General features: G+C 38.5%; 1 protein-coding gene across 2 annotated transcripts in view; it reads right to left on the bottom strand.

Annotated features, from left to right (window-relative positions):
- Window positions 1-16,449, bottom strand: part of UNC13B (unc-13 homolog B) — a 219,736-nt gene that overhangs the window by 104,957 nt on the left and 98,330 nt on the right. The gene's annotated exons all lie outside the window — the stretch shown is intronic.

The following is a 16,449-nucleotide window of genomic DNA, read 5'->3' as shown; positions in this document are numbered from 1 at the left end:
GAGGAGTTCCAAGTGGCACTTCCCCAATGCAGAATTTTCTGGAATTCTGTTTCTCTAAGCTATCGTAACCCTAATGAAAACCTGCTTTTAAATGTCTTAAATAGATTCTGGTGCTCCACTATTATCAAAATGCGGCAAAAGGAGAAGAAACAGTTTCTTCATCTCTTGGAAAAGCGAAATTTTTGTTTAAAGTTAGCATAATGTTTTCAGACTTTAAAAATACATTGTTGAGTCAAATAAGCAGCTCCACCATTGAAAACTGGTACAGGAAATCAAGAAGGTAAAAGTCAAGACCTAGAAGTCAAGTTCTGTATGCAGCCGAGAAAGCAGCAGTCTTACTGTCTAGCTGCAACACTGGTTTTTTCTAATAATTTCTATTGAGCACCCATATCCTGGGCTCAGAATTCCCATCCCAAGCCTTCACCCCATTTCCTCAGAAGAAGAGGAAAACACATTCACTGCCAATGGGGTCTTACTGACAAAGCAGCCAATTTATCTAATAGCAGTGACTACAATTTCATAGACTTATTTCCGCTTTTCCAGTTAGTACCTGACTGGTTGCCATTTTTTTCTTGGTGTTAGCTAAAATGACCAGAGTTACAAATCTTGCTCCAAGCAAAAATAAAAATATGCAACACTGTGCTTGGAAAGGGAGTTCAACCTAACAGTGTTTTGTAGTTTATTTTCCACAGAAGCCATTTCTGACACGATACCCATATGTGTATAATTAATAAGGTCCCATATGTTCTTTCTTGCCAAGTTTCTATTTGGCTCACAATAAGGAAAAGGAACATTCACCATCCCAAAAAGTAGATACTTTAAGCAGATGATGGACTCATCTTAGTAATTAAAAAAAAATCTTGGTAGCAATGTGGGCAGCAGAAGCCTCCTAATGACCACAAAATGAGGCTTTTACAATAGCTCATGTAGGAGGATAAGATATATCCACACAATGGAAACAGAAGAGAGTTAATGAACTAGAGACAGAAAAAAGACAGAAATGATAACAGTTGGGGACAAACGGAAGGTAAGAGGGAAATGGCCCCTTGGCTTCTACATCAGACAACTTGGTAGATAATCCCACTAAAAGACAGGGAATGTGAACATGTGGGTTCCAGACATCGCTTGGGGTTACAGCTGGGAGTAGGAGTAATAAGATCTTATGAGTTTTGCCCACTTAAGTTTAAGGTAACAAGAGGAACAGGGAAGTGAGAAGAACTTCAGGGGGAAAAAAATCAGTATGAGAAAGGCTAATCTTCAAATGGTCAGGAACAATACCAGTCAAACATGGGGAGAGAAAACACTGTTTACAAAGCACTCTGATTACACGTTAGGGAAAAGAGACTTTGGAGGTACTGGTTTTAGACCTTGATGCATCTGTTGTGCTGTCGACTAGAAAGGATCAAGGGGCAAAACCAGTATGCCATTCAGATGTATTCTTTCTGAACTCACAGAAGGAGTAAGTGTGAAGAAGTCAGTGCTGGATTATTCATGCATACAGATGAGGGGCCAGAGGCAACCAAGGAGACAAAGCCAAAAGTCTACTTAAACTCCGGCAGGAGATTGTGCTATTAGTATATCATCCAGAGACTCAAGATGGGAGTCTCCAAAGCAGCACAGTGACAGACAATCCTGTTGACTATGAGGCCAGGAGAGGGTAGCTCAGCCAGAGTTAGGAGCCCAGTATCCTGAGCCAGAAACTATGTGGAGAGACCCTTCCTCGCTGCATCTGACCTATGACTCCTTAATAATGATTGGATTTATTTTGCTAAACTAAGGGGAGGGATATTCCAAAACACCCCTAAAGTCTGACACATTTCTGTGCTGAAGGAATAAAGGGCAAATAAAGAAAAAGCTGGGAGCAGAAGAAAAGAGGGTATGAAAAATAGGAGACTGGAGAAAGGCAATACAAGGAAGTGAGGTGAGACAAATAGGAGCAGAAAAAAGGGTGGTCAAGGGCAAAAGCCAGCTTTTCTGCCCCTACACCATCCCCAATTTTCTTAGAAAGGAAATATCTTGGCACCACCTAAGCTGATTAGAAACTGAAAAGGGAAATTACGGAAAAGACTTGAGTGAAAGCATCGTGCTTTCAGTGTCCCAGCAATGATTTCTTACTGGATCTACCTGCTACTGCACAGAACCATTTCACCTAGAACAGAAAACTTCTGGTTTCCCTGAGAAAGAGACACTGAGAACAGGTTTGGTTATTCAGCTTATGGAGGACTTGTGAGCTAGTCTGAGGGCAAAAGTTGAAAAGCCCTTTGAAATTAAAAGGATGGGAAATTTTACTCATTCAAATATTTATTGAGTGTCCACCAGCTGCAAGGCTAAACAACACAGAAGACTTGGATTATAGAGTCAGTCTAATAGGAGAGAGAAAATATGGATACAGATACAAGGAAGTATCTATCATGAGAACAGTATAAACCAAATGCTATATGAGTTGAAGGTTGGATCACTTCCTGTTAAAATGAACAGGGAAATCATTAAGGAAGTTATGACTCTGAAAGACTGGTGGGTTTTTAACAGGTGAAGATGTGGGTGAGGGAAAATGCCTTCTAGAATCTGGAGAAAAGCAATGGCATAAGTAAAGGTCCAATGATGGGAAAGGATATATATATATATATATATATATATATATGTAAAAGGTCATATATATTTTTAAAGGCTATGTATATATTTTTATGAAACATTTTATAGCTCATTTAGCAAGTACATAAAAGGACATGAAAGGGAAATGACAGAAATAAACATGGAAGAGTAGGCTGTGACAGAGATGAGCCTAGGAAGACAGTAGGCACTCAAACAAAACTGAATGATGTATTGAACAGTGAGGTTCTCCGGTATGTGGTGCTCCTGGATTGAGTCCCCATCTTTAAATCCAGAATATAGGCAAAACTTTATCAGAGAAGGAATGAAAATTCAAACTTCATTTTTTTCATGGCTTACTTCTTTCTACTCGAAAACCTTAATAATCCGAGCTCTCTCAGGCTGCGTTTGCATAGTTTCCTGGTGCAAATACTCAGGATTCAAATCATAGGAAGTACATACTCCATGAGAAATTATAGTGACAGAACAAAATTTGGCCCCTCTTAGCAACTACTGGATACCTAATCACTGAAACTCAATCAACCTGTCCACCTCCCATTGGCCTAGGTAACACAGCCAGTCATGCCAGCCTAGGGCTGTGACTCTTGCTAGAAAGAACTCTCTTAAGTTCTTAGAGAGAGCCCACTCTCTAAGCTCAAGATTAAAGGTGGCCTCTAGCCTAGCTAGACTGCTTCAAGGAAAGTCAAATCATGTCCCCAGCCTCTTGTTCACATCACAAAACCAATGACCTCTCCTAGAATGAAATTTCTCCTGCTAGTCATTGTGCCCCTTAGCTAAAAGGCCAAAGGAGGGGCTGATGGCACTTGTCTCTGGGGAAGATAAATCACGAGGTCCTGTCAGGATTATAACTGAAACTTTGAAATTTCTCCATCTCTCTCTCTGTCTCTCTCACACTCACACACACACATACACAAACATGCATACACATGCACAGACACAAAGTCTTCAGGAAATCAGCCTGAAAGGATGTAACTTTCCACAGCAGCAAATTCTCTCCTGGGCTTCAAGAAGGGGAAAAGGAGGGATTGGCATTATATATGCTTATATGCATGAATATCCAGCCTCAGTCAGAGGGTATGTTAAAGGGTAACATTAAGAAAATTATAAGGTATTCAAATTCTTACGTACTCTGTTGGTCTCCCCAGCCCAAATAGGTCCAGTGACCTAAGAAAATCACAAGTGATAACAAAGAAGAAGAGTGACAGAAACAATTTTAGGACGAATTCAAAGATCATTTCCCATCTTACCAATTAGTATATACCTACCTGACTTGAGTCTACCCTACTTGTATTCCATTTATTTTTCATAACATATAGACAGCATCTGCCTTCTATAGAGCATAAGACAAGTCTGCAAAGTACTGTTGCTCTCTGTATCTCACTATCTAGTGAATAAAACACTACTGCTTCTGTATGTACTCTTTTAAATCTCCTTCTGGCCTAGGTGTCTCTCAGAACATCATCACCGAGGAGTTAATATATCCTTCCATATTCAAAATGAGAAAAATTTGACCTGCTTCTAAGAAACCCTTCCTTATCTCTATGTTCACCAAACCTGAGCCTACTACAACAAATCCACAAGAAACTCAGACCTGGTTACCGTGGGAAACACAGCAATTCCCTTATTCGGGAGCAATGACATCTAATTTTTCTGCTTTCTATTGAAAATTAAAAAGCCAAAGGATGGTATTAATCTCTAGTCTTCTAATATGTAACAAAACTCTGTAGCAGGGCACTCAGATATAGCCATTTTTTTCTGAATTTCCTATAAATTTTTAATAGAGTCCATTAAAACACAGAAGCTTCAACCAAAGAAAACTGAAAACATTTCCTACACATTTTTCCAGATTAAAAAATTCAATATTAATTAATGTAAATCCTATCCCACATCCAAGCTGAATTTGAGGCAACTCAAATGCAACAAAGAAATCACTAAAAATGGGCCTCAATCCCAAGAAACAAGGAACAAATTGGCTTCATAGTTAAGAATATGGACATCGAAATCAAAGTTAAATTCTTCTGGCTCTTCCATGTACTAGTATATCTTGAAAAAGTTATTATAGATGCTTCCTCATCTGTAATATGAGAATGATAATAATATGAGTCTCATTGGTTTCTATAAGGATTACAAGAGAAAATTCAAGTAGGGTACTTAGCACAGGTCCCTGGAAAATGGTAAGCAATTCACATTTCTTGTTTTGTCATGTTGCCAGGTTTTCACTTGCTTTACAGGTTCCTAACAAATGTTAATAGATAGCAGGAAGATCAGCACGCTTCAACAGTTATAATGTCCACTAAGGGATTGATGACGTCTAGGTTTAAAAGTCCCCAGAGTTCTGAGGGTGCAGCTATCTTAACTGCTTGCCACAAGACTCAAAATTCTGGAAGCACTGAATGATGCCAACACAGGCTGGTTTTACTACTGAATTAATTCCCAGTCCTGAGGAAATGAGACTATGCATGTGACACAGGGTGTTTATACACTGAGGGTCAATTTTCTTCTTACGTACTTACCTTCTTCCTACCACCTATGTCTCTTCTCAGTTTAGTGTGTGATTTAAAAAATTTTAATAATTTAACTTTCTAACCATGAAGTGGGGGTAAAAATTCTCCCAGGCTATAGCGTAGTTGCCATAGCAACTGCAACAGGATAAGTACTGTGTTTCTTTTCCAAAGAAAACTGAAAAATAATCATATGGAACTTCTGAATATGCCTATCAACTTAGATTGCTTCAGGCTGCTTCTCACTGAAACTCTGGGCTCACAGAAGGTTCTCTTGCATTGCATAGCCTCATTCTTAAATGGTCAGCAGCAGTACATAGTAGGTGCTCAATAAATATTTCTTATGCGAATAAATCCAACAAATGACCCAATCCTATCTACTGAGTCCATCTCTAAACCGTGAAAATGACAGTTATGTTCTCTGACTATCCAGTTCCCTATTCTCACTTCAGCCTGGTACCATTGTAAGAGAAACAACACTAGTTTAATTAGGCCAAGTTTCCTTCCCACCCCTCAAAACCACTAAAACATCACACTAGCCAACAGAACTATTACTGTGGAGAATTAGATTTTACTAGGCATTGTTGTTCAGTCTCTCAGTCATGTCTGACTCTTTGCAACCCCATGGACTGCAGCAGGCCAGGCTTCCCTGTCTTTCACCATCTCCCAGAGCTTGCTCAAACTCATGAACTCATGTCCATTGAGTCAGTGAAGCCATCCAACTAACTCATTCTCAGTCATCCCCTTCTCCTGCCTTCAATCTTTTCCAGCATCAGGGTCTTTTCCAATGAGTCAGTTCTTTACATCAGGTGGCCAAAGTATTGGAGCTTCATGAGTCCTTCCAATAGATATTCAGGATTGATTTCCTTTAGAACTGACTAATTTGATCTTGCAGTCCAAGGGACTCTCAAGAGTCTTCTCCAACATCACAGCTCAAAAGCATCAATTCTTCGGTGTTCAGCCTTCTTTATGGTCCAACATTCATACCCATACATGACTACTGGAAAAACCATATCTTTGACTGTATGGACCTTTGTTGGTAAAGCAATGTCTCTGCTGTACCAGGCATAAGAACCAAGAAAAGGAGGACTGAAGTGTTCTAGGAAACCAAAATTATACATGCAAAGGCCCATTCAGTAAACTGAGGATAGTTCTAGCATGTCTGAATGAGACTCTGCAGGGTTATGAAAGAACCTGAACAAAGTGAGTCTTAAGTATTAATACATGTATGTTTAAAAATTTAGTAATGTTACTAGTTTAGAATTATTTGGAGGGTAATAGAGAGCTATTACAGCTTTTGAGCAGGGGAGAGACAGGATCAGATTTCTCATTTTAGAAAGAGAATGGTGGTACAGTGTGGCCAGAGGTTGGTACAGCAGGTAGACAGGGAGGCTGGTAAGGAGGCTATTGCACTGACCTGACAAAGGCTTGAACTAGGGAAATAGTAGAGGGAGTGGAGAGAAGTAGATACATTTATAAGATATGTTGGAGGTAAAGTCAATAGGGTTTAATAGGTAACTGAATGTGGAAAGTGGAGAAAATAAAGCCTAAATAATATTGCCCAGGTTTTTATCTTGAGTTACTGGGTGGATATGACATCATTCATTAAAAGAAATACAAAAGAGAGGAAGATTGAAAGATGATGAATTCAGTGTTAGATACATTTATTGGCTCTGTAGTATCTATGAGACATCTCAAATCAGTATGAATGGTAGACAGCTGGATAGGTGAGAAAAGAGATGTGGAACAAAAGACTTGGATGTTTTCAGAGCACAAGATCCCATGAGTTACAGGAACTTTTCTTTGTCCCTTGTTATATCCATAGTGCCTAAACAGTGTCTGGCACAAAGCAGAAGCTCCACAAATATTTGTACCTGAATAGATAAAATTAAAATGTAAGTAAATAAAACAATGAGGTAGAGAGGATAGGACAAGAAAAAAACTATATAGGGGAAGAGGGAATCTATGGAATAGACACATTTTTTAAAAAACATTAAAAAAAAAAAAAAAAGAACTGACAATACAGTATTGGTGAGGCTGTGGAACAACTAGAACTCTCACATGTGGCTGGCAAGAATGCCAAATAGTAGGCCACCCTGGAAAATAATCTGGGCATTTCTTATGAAGTTAGACACACACCATGCAACCCAGCAGTACTCTTCCTATATATTTACCCAAGAAAAAGAAAAAATCCTATATACAAATGTTTACAGCTGCTTAATTCATATTCACTAAAAACTGGAAACAAGTGTCCTTCAACTGATGAATAAATAAACCACAGTACACCCATACAGCAGAATACTACTCAGGAATAAAAAGGAATAAACTAATGACACACATAAATGAATTCCAAATGAATTACAATAAGTGAAACAAGCCAGACCCAAAGCTACACACTATATAATTCCACTTAAATAACTTTCTGGAAAAGGCAAAACTATAGAGACAGAAAACAGATTAGTGGTTGTCATGGGCCAAGAATGGGAGAGGCTGACTGTAAAGAGGTTAAGGGAATTTTTTGGGTTGATGGAACTGCTCTATACCTTGACTGTGGTTATGGTTACATAACTGTATGTGTTTGAAAAAACTCATAAGATTGTACACTAAACGGGAGAATTTTATTATATGTGAATTATACATTAATAAATCTGAATTTTAAAAAAAGGAAGAGTCCACAAAGGAGCCTGCAAAGAAACTGGAAAGGAAGAAAACCATGACAATGAGGTCCCTGAAGTCAGGAAAACAAGTTTTCAAGAAAGGAGTGAGTGGTTAACAAGTAGCAGTGCTAAAGAGTGATCAAAATAAAATTGAGAATGTGCTACTGAATTTAGAAACGAAAAAGTCACTGTAATTTTAATGACAGAAATTTTAATGAGTGAAAGCTAGAGTATAGATTGTTCAGAAGCAAATGGAAGCACAAGTAGTGGAATAAAGAGACATCAAGAGATTCCACAGTTCATGTGTAAAACGTGCAACATGAGCAAGGTTGAGGGTACCATTTATCACAGGACATTAGAGAGGAAGCAAAGCGAGAAAAGACACTGGCCACACGTGTTACAGAAAAACCTTCAAGTATGCTAAAAGCTTATTAGAAAACCAGTAACATCCTCATGTTGGGCATTCACATATCAAACGAGTATCAAACTGACAATTTTAATGAACAGGCTAATGTTTCCCACCTCCCTAGAGCTTCGAATGTCTTCAGGTTCACATACTTGACAAATGAATAACCAATGGCTCAGAGGTTAAAGCATCTGCCTTCAATGCGGGAGACCTGGGTTCGATCCCTGGGTCGGGAAGATCCCCTGGAGAAGGAAATGGTAACCCACTCCAGTATTCTTGCTTGGAGAATCCCATGGATTCTTGGAGAAGCCTGCTAGGCTACAGTCCACGGGGTCGCAAAGAGTCAGACACAACTCAGCGACATCCATTCACATTCATAAGAGTAAGGCAGACTAGAAAACTAGAGCCTCCACTGTCAGTGACAGTTTATTTAAAATGTTATGAGCTCTCTTCAGATATATTACCATACCAAGGATATACATCAAGTCCAAAACCACAGAACTCTGGACATTTCAAAGCCAACACTTCAAAACTATTCCTAAAATTCCTTTCTACCTTTATCTCCCATGTCCAATCTGTCAACAAGCTTAGTAATTAAGTTCACTGAAGTCTCCTTCCAACTGTCCCTTCCTGATAGGTTTCACTCTTCTTATCGAAGAACTTGCTATCTCATGCTTGATTTATTACAGATTTTGATTGGACTAAGGTCTGTCTAGTCAGCGCTATGGTTTTTCCAGTAGTCATGTATGGATGTGAGAGTTGGACTATAAAGAAAGCTAAGCACAGAAGAATTGATGCTTTTGAACTGTGGTGTTGGAGAAGACTCTTGAGAGTCCCTTGGACTGCAAGGAGATCCAACCAGTCCATCCTAAAGGAAATCAGTCCTGGGTGTTCATTGGAAGGACTGAGGTTGAAGCTGAAGCTCCAATATTTTGGCCACCTGATGCGAAGAGCTGACTCATTTGAAAAGACCTTGATGTTGGGAAAGATTGAAGGCAGGAGGAGAAGGGGACGACAGAGGATGAGATGGTTAGATGGCATCACTGACTCAATGGACATGAGTTTGGGTAAACTTCGGGAGTTGGTGATGGACAGGGAGGCCTGGAGTGCTGCAGTTCATGGGGTTGCAAAGAGTCGGACACGACTGAGCGACTGAACTGAACTGAAGACCTTCTAAGGGCTTTCCTGTGTCTCAGATGGTAAGGAGTCTGCCTGCAATGCGGGAGACCTGGGTTCAGTCCCTGGGTGGAGAAGATCACTTGGGGAAGGGCATGACAACCCATTCCAGTATTCTTGCCTGGAGAATCCCCATGGACAGAGGAGCCTGGCGGGCTATAGTCCATGGGGTCACAAAGAGTCAGACAGGACTGAGCAACTAAGCACAGCACAGCAGCAAGACCTTCTAATCTCTGTTCCATTCAATCTATTCAGCAGACTGAAACTAGACTAATTTTCCTAAATCTAGCTTCTAATCACTTCATTATCCTTTCAACAATATACAAGCCTTTATAAATAAGTATATTTATCTTCCTGGCTCTGGTATCAAATAAACATGAAACCCCATTGCTAACCAGTCCCCCAAAACAAAGTTTTTGTTACTGGCAAACAGATTGTCACAGTTCCTATGCTTGCTGTACTCAGGAGATAGAAAAAGGAATGAGTCCAATTTCCCTGACCCATCCCCTCACTTCTGAGGCTGGACTATCCTTCACTTTTACTCCTTGTTGGTATAATGAAAATGATTTGAGCTTTGGAATCAAATAAACCTAGGTTCAAAGCCATCGCTTACTAGTTGTGTAACTTTAGGCTGGTTAACTTCTCTATACTTCTATTTGTCATTCATAAAGAGTGAAGAGTAATATTACTCAGATTTGCAGAAATACTGAAAATGACATATGTAGCATTTTACTACCATGAGCTAGACAAATGGTAATTATTCAGTAAATATTCCCTATCCTCTTGTATATAGTTGGAACCCATCCTTAAGTTCCACTTAAACAACTCTCTTTGAACAATGCTCAATGACTTCAGTACAGTGTCTTTGTTAAACAACTCTCCTTAAACAATGCTCAATGACTTTAGTACAGTGTCTCTGTTAATAATCAAAATAAAAACCATCTGTTTATCTCTCAAAAAGTTAAACATACACCAACCCATATGATCCAGCTGTTCCACTCCTAGGTATTTAACAAGAGAAATGAAAACACACGATCATGCAGATGTTCATATTAATTATAATAACTGGAAACAATCCAAATGTCTATCAACAACTGAATGGATAAATAAAGTGTGTATACTCATGTAATAGAAGACTACTCAATAAAAATAAACAAATTACTGATACACTGGACAAAATGGAACAATCTCAAATTCTTCGGCTGAGTAAAGAAAGCTAGACACAAAGGACTACATGTTATATGTTTCCATTTCACATAAAACTCTAGGAAATCAAATTTAATCTATAGTGATTAAAAAAGCCTATCAGTGGTTGCCTGGAGCCAGGGGTGGGGAGATGAACTGCAAAGAGTATAAGGAACTGTTTAGAGATAATGGAAATGTTCTATATTTTGATTGTGGTGGTAGTTTCACTGGTATATACATCTGTCTAAAGCAATCAAACTCTACACTTCAAATGGGTGACTCTTTTGCATGTACATTATATCTCAACAAAGTTGAATTTTTAAAAACACTTTCTTTAGAATGTGATGTATATTACTGCTTGCCTTCCTCCAGTGAATCCCATCTCTAGCCTAGGTTTAAGTTCTTGAGAGCAAGATCCAATCTTATATTCCTTTTATATTCCTCCCAATGCTCAGCACAGAAATCCTGTACTGAAGGAGATAACCAGTGAATAAAATCAAGTTCTTCTTAATCTTAGAAAGCTCTGTCTTTAAATTTTAAGAATCACTTGAGACTCGTGTTTAAAATGCAGATTCCTAGTCCATACTCCCATAAATTCTAATTTAAAATGCCTGAGTGGCATGGGAACCTGCATTGGTTGTTGTAACTGCCTTTTCAATAAGCAACTTGGACTCTAATGCCAAGTGATTCTTGAATAACAATTTGAAAAACACGGCTACAGAATCTCCTATATGAAAAACACCAGTCTCCAGACTGAGCACTCCGGCACAATGCTCCTGTGCTGAAGGATAGAGGAAGAAGCCAGATAAGCTCTCCCTTGGGCTTGAAGACCAGTTCACTGTGATCATACAGGTAACTGAAAAAATTCTACCAAGTCCAGGACCAAACAACTGGTCCCATTAATTTTAATAATTAAAAATGAATCCTCTTACCAGAAGGCAAAGCTTCTGCACTTATTCCTGTTGACTATGCTACAACATACTCAGAAGCTGCTTCTGCCTACTTCATCTTGTTTCTAGTGGAAAGTGTAAGAAATCAGAAATACATTAAAGAAAATAAGGTCTATAATCAACCTACAAAACACCTCTGGACAACTATTACATCACCAATGAATAGTCCAGTGCTGGTCAATTTTTCCATGACAATGAAATGACAAGAGATTTGAGTCCTAGACTTCAAGTGAACAGCCATCTGTCTAGAACAGCAATGACAGGACTCACCTATCAATTACTAAATTGTAGTAATTACTAGGTAGCTCACAAAGAACAATGAAGTCAAACATGAGAAATTCCTCTCTCGAGACAGTAGACTAAATGAATACCAGAGCTTCTCTTTTCATGGAAAAATAGTAAAGAATCTATAATTAAGAAAAGTATTGAATACTTTGAAACTAACATGGGCGAATAACAAAAAGAGACTATTGACCAACCTTCCTTGAGAATATACATATAAAAATCCAAAATAAAATATAAGCAAATCAAACATAGCATTATATTAAAAGAATACTTTTTTTAAAAAAAAAGAATGTTTTTTACCATAATCAAGTAGAGAATGTTAAAGGAAGGCAAAATGATTAATAGAAATTGATTAGTACATTCATCGTTATTTATAAATCAAAGGAAAATACCCCTGAATAACTGGATAGATATTATTAAGGGCTTCCCAGGTGGCTCAATGGTAAAGAATCCTCCTGCAATGAAGGAGACAAAGAGACATAGGTTCATTTCCTGGGTCAGGAAGATTCCCTGTAGAAGGAAATGGTAACCCACTCCAGTATTCTTGCCTGGGAAATGAAAGAGGAGTTTGGCAGGCTACAGTTCATGGGGTCAACAAGAGTCAGATGTGACTTACTGACTAAACAACAACTACTAAGGTATTTTTGGTTTAAGGTTTTTTTTAAGATTATTTTGATGTGGACCATTTTTTAAGTTTTTACTGAATTTGTTAGAATACTGCTTCTGTTTTGGTTTTTTGGCCCCAGGGCATATCAGGCTTTAGCTCCCCAACCAGGGATCAAACCCACTGCCCCTGCATTGGAAGGTAACGACTGGACCACGAGGGAGTCCCAATTAAGGCATTCTGAAACGTTCAACATCCATTCACATTCATGGTTAATATGAAAACTACTGGGGAATAAAATGCACAAAAGTACACAAATGATAAGTGTAGTGCTCAGTGAACATGTGAACACACTCAAGTGACCACCACACAGATCAAGAAACAGTATTAGCAGCACCCCAGCAGATCTCTTCCTACCTCTTTGCAGTCACTCAACTAGCCTTTGAACCAGCTGTTGCCCATCACACTTTTCCCAGAGAGCCAACTACTACTTCTCTCACTTCCTCCAAGTCTTTACTCAAAAGTCATTTCACTGTGGCTTATATACTTAACCGCCTTATTTAAAATTATAATTCCATTTCAGTTGTAGCATTCCCAATTGCTTTTCACCAACTACTCTTTTATTGGTCCACTCTCTAACATCCTATATTATTTCCTTATTGAGTATGTTTATTGTCTATCTCCTGCCACCCAGGATCTTTGTCTGTTTTGCTTCCTGATATGTCCTAAGCACATAGAAGAGAACCTAGAATGTGCCAAAAAATGTCTGTAGAAAAAAAGGATTGAGGGATACAAGCAGACAGGAGAGGGGAGGGTGAAAGGGAAGTATGCCTGGATGTGAGAAAAGGAGTATAAACAACAGGGTTTATAAACAGGTACAATCTTTCTAGCAAATAATCTGGCAGTATCTAACAAAATTTCAAATGTGCATATTCCTTAACTCAGCAATTCCACTTAATAGAAATACATTAATTCAACTAATATATATTGAGCAAAGGTACTGGGGATACACAGATAAGCATTTTCCCTACTCATGAAATTTATGACCTAGAGATAAAAATAAATATTAAGCAAATAATCACAGTTCCAAGTAAGTTATAAAGGAAAGGTAAATACACAGAGGTCCGTAAAAGAATAGGGGAGGGGAGATCCATGTGCACATTCACAGAATTGAGGAAGTTATGACCATAAAGTCAAAATAATAAACTTTTTGTTTTATGATGTATGTGTTATATATGTTATATATGTAAATGGGGTTCCCTGGTGGCTCAGCTGGTAAAGAATCCACCTGCAATGCGGGAGACCTAGGTTCAATCCCTGGGTTGGGAAGACCCCTGGGGAAGAGAAAGGCTACCCACTCCAGTATTCTGGCCTGGAGCAGTCCGTGGACTGTAAGGGGCTTCCCTGGTAGGTCGGATGGTAAAGAATCCACCTACAATCTAGGAGACCCCGGTTTGATCCCTGGGTTGGGAAGTTTGCCTGGAGAAGGGATAGGCTACCCAATCCAGTATTCATGGACTTCCTTGGTGGCTCTGACAGTAAAGAATCCACCTGCAATGTGGGAGACGGGTTCGATCCCTAGGTTGGGAAGATCCCCTGGAGGAGGGTATGGCAACCCACTCCAATATTCTTGCCTGGAGAATCCCAATAGACAGAGGAGCCTGGCAGGCTACAGTCCATGGGGTCACAAAGAGTCTGACATGACTGAGTGACTAAGCATAGCATATATATAAATAAATGTATGTTGTATATGTTATATTCTACAATTAGATTATAAAGGAAAGGTAAATACACAGGGGTCCATAAAAGAATATATAGTAGGGGAGGGGAGATCCATGTGCACATTCACAGAATTGAGGAAGTTATGATCATAAAGTCAAAATAATAAAATAAACTGTGTTTATGATGTATATGTTATATATGTTATATATGTAAATGGGGTTCCCTGGTGGCTCAGCTGGTTATATTCTACAATTAGATTATAACATATAAAAGTTGTAATTGTAGAATATAACATAAAATACATTTATTTATATATATAACATTATATATATATAACCTCATAAAACAAAAGCTTATTTTATTTATATTCCACAATTAGGTTTTTTTTTTTCACTGCATCAAGCAAAATGCTTACACCACAGCCACCACCACCATCTGATTGTTTCATTCTCCTGCATTAAGTCTTTAAAGGCTCCCCATTGTCTTCAAGATAAAAATATAAACAGCTTGCTGTGACATTCAAACTCTTCCTGACATGAGCATTCTGTGCCTCTCTGGCCTCTTCTCTGACCCCTTTCTTACTCTATCTCCTGCCTTCAAGCCATTCAGAATATAGTATACTTAAGGGATGCTTTTTCTTAACTGTTAGTATGTTTTATTTATTTATTTATTTATTTAGGCTGCGCTGGGTCTTCAGAGCAGTGTGAGGGCTTCTCAACTGTGAAGGCTTCTCTGGTTGCGGAGTGTGGGCTCAGTAGTTGTGGAACAGGGGCTCAGCTGCACCATGGCATGTGGGATCTTCCTGGACCAGGGATCAAACCTGTGTCCCCTGCACTGGAAACTGGATTTTAAGGGATGCTTTTTCATCTTAATATCCTAATACCATAAACTCTTTCCTCCTTTCCTTGACTGACTCCTACTCATCTTTCAAAACTCAGTTTATTTTGGAGTTTTGTGGGGTGTGGGGAATGGATAGCTACAACACAGGAGGAGAGTAGGGCAGTGAAATTATTCTGTATGGTACTATTAGGGTATATGTGTCATTACATATTTGTCAAAACCCATACAATATGTAGCGATGTAATGCACAACATGAAAAATATAATTAACACTGCTGCTGCTGCTAAGTCACTTCAGCCGTGTCCAACTCTGTGTTACCCCATAGACGGCAGCCTACCAGGCTCCTCGTCCTTGGGATTCTCCAGGCCAGAACGCTGGAGTGGGTTGCCATTACCTTCTCCAATGCATGAAAGTGAAAAGTGAAAGTGATGTCGCTAAGTCATGTCTGACTCTTCATGACCCCATGGACTGCAGCCTACCAGGCTCCTCCATCCATAGGAGTTTCCAGGCATGAGTACTGGAATGGGTTGCCATTGCCTTCTCCATAATTAACACTACTGTATGTCATATATGAAAGTGGTTAACAGTAAATCCTGAGTTCTCCTCACAAAAAACTTTTTTTTAACTTTGTATTTATACAAAATGATATTCACCGATCTTATTGTGATAATCATTTCATGATGTATGTAAATCAAATCATTATACTGTACACCTTAAACTTACACAGTACTGTATGTCAATTATATCTTAAAACTGGAAGAAAAAAAAAAAGGAATAATCCCATCGAATATACAACCCAAAGAGTGAACCATAATGAAACATATGGACTTTGGTTGATCTTAAACTTTTTTTTTTTCAATTTAGATATTTCCTCTAGGAAGATATTCCTAACCATCCCAAATGTGGATTAAGTTTTCTTTCTCTATACTCCCCTACCATATACATATCACATGGTACTAGTTACCTGTTTCCTCCTCTCTGGACTTGGGTTCACTAAGATCAAGGACCTTCCATTTCTATACCCTCTGGTGCCTAGCATGATTCTTTGCATGAGGAAGAGGTGCCCAATAACTGTTAGTGTAATTAACAATTCTATCAATTGTTGATATCTACCATAATTCTGTCAATCATGTTTTATCAATCAAATTCATTTCTTAGCACTTTTACCAATAAAATCTATAATAAAAAGCCATAAGATGACCATGCTTTTATGGGAATAACAGTTATACAATTAACATATAACAGCTAATTTATGCCCAGATTAGGCACTTAAATGTTTTAATCAAATAAAACTTTGATACACTAACCTGACATTTTTAACCTGCATAATTGTCTAACATAGCAATTGAACAGAAATGATAATAAGTTGATGTACTGACTGCAATTAGCCACATCAAATTTTTTCTGGAAGATGGCAGTTTAGAAATAAATAAGCGAGTCAGAAGGCTGCAATTAACATTATTTTTATCAGCCAAACCATATTGTTATAGTCTGTCTCTTTTCTTTGTTAGTT

The sequence above is a fragment of the Oryx dammah genome, unplaced genomic scaffold (assembly GCF_014754425.2).
Source record: "Oryx dammah isolate SB20612 unplaced genomic scaffold, SCBI_Odam_1.1 HiC_scaffold_1, whole genome shotgun sequence".
Classification (NCBI taxonomy): domain Eukaryota; kingdom Metazoa; phylum Chordata; class Mammalia; order Artiodactyla; family Bovidae; genus Oryx; species Oryx dammah.
This window is presented reverse-complemented; position numbering and strand designations above follow the sequence as displayed.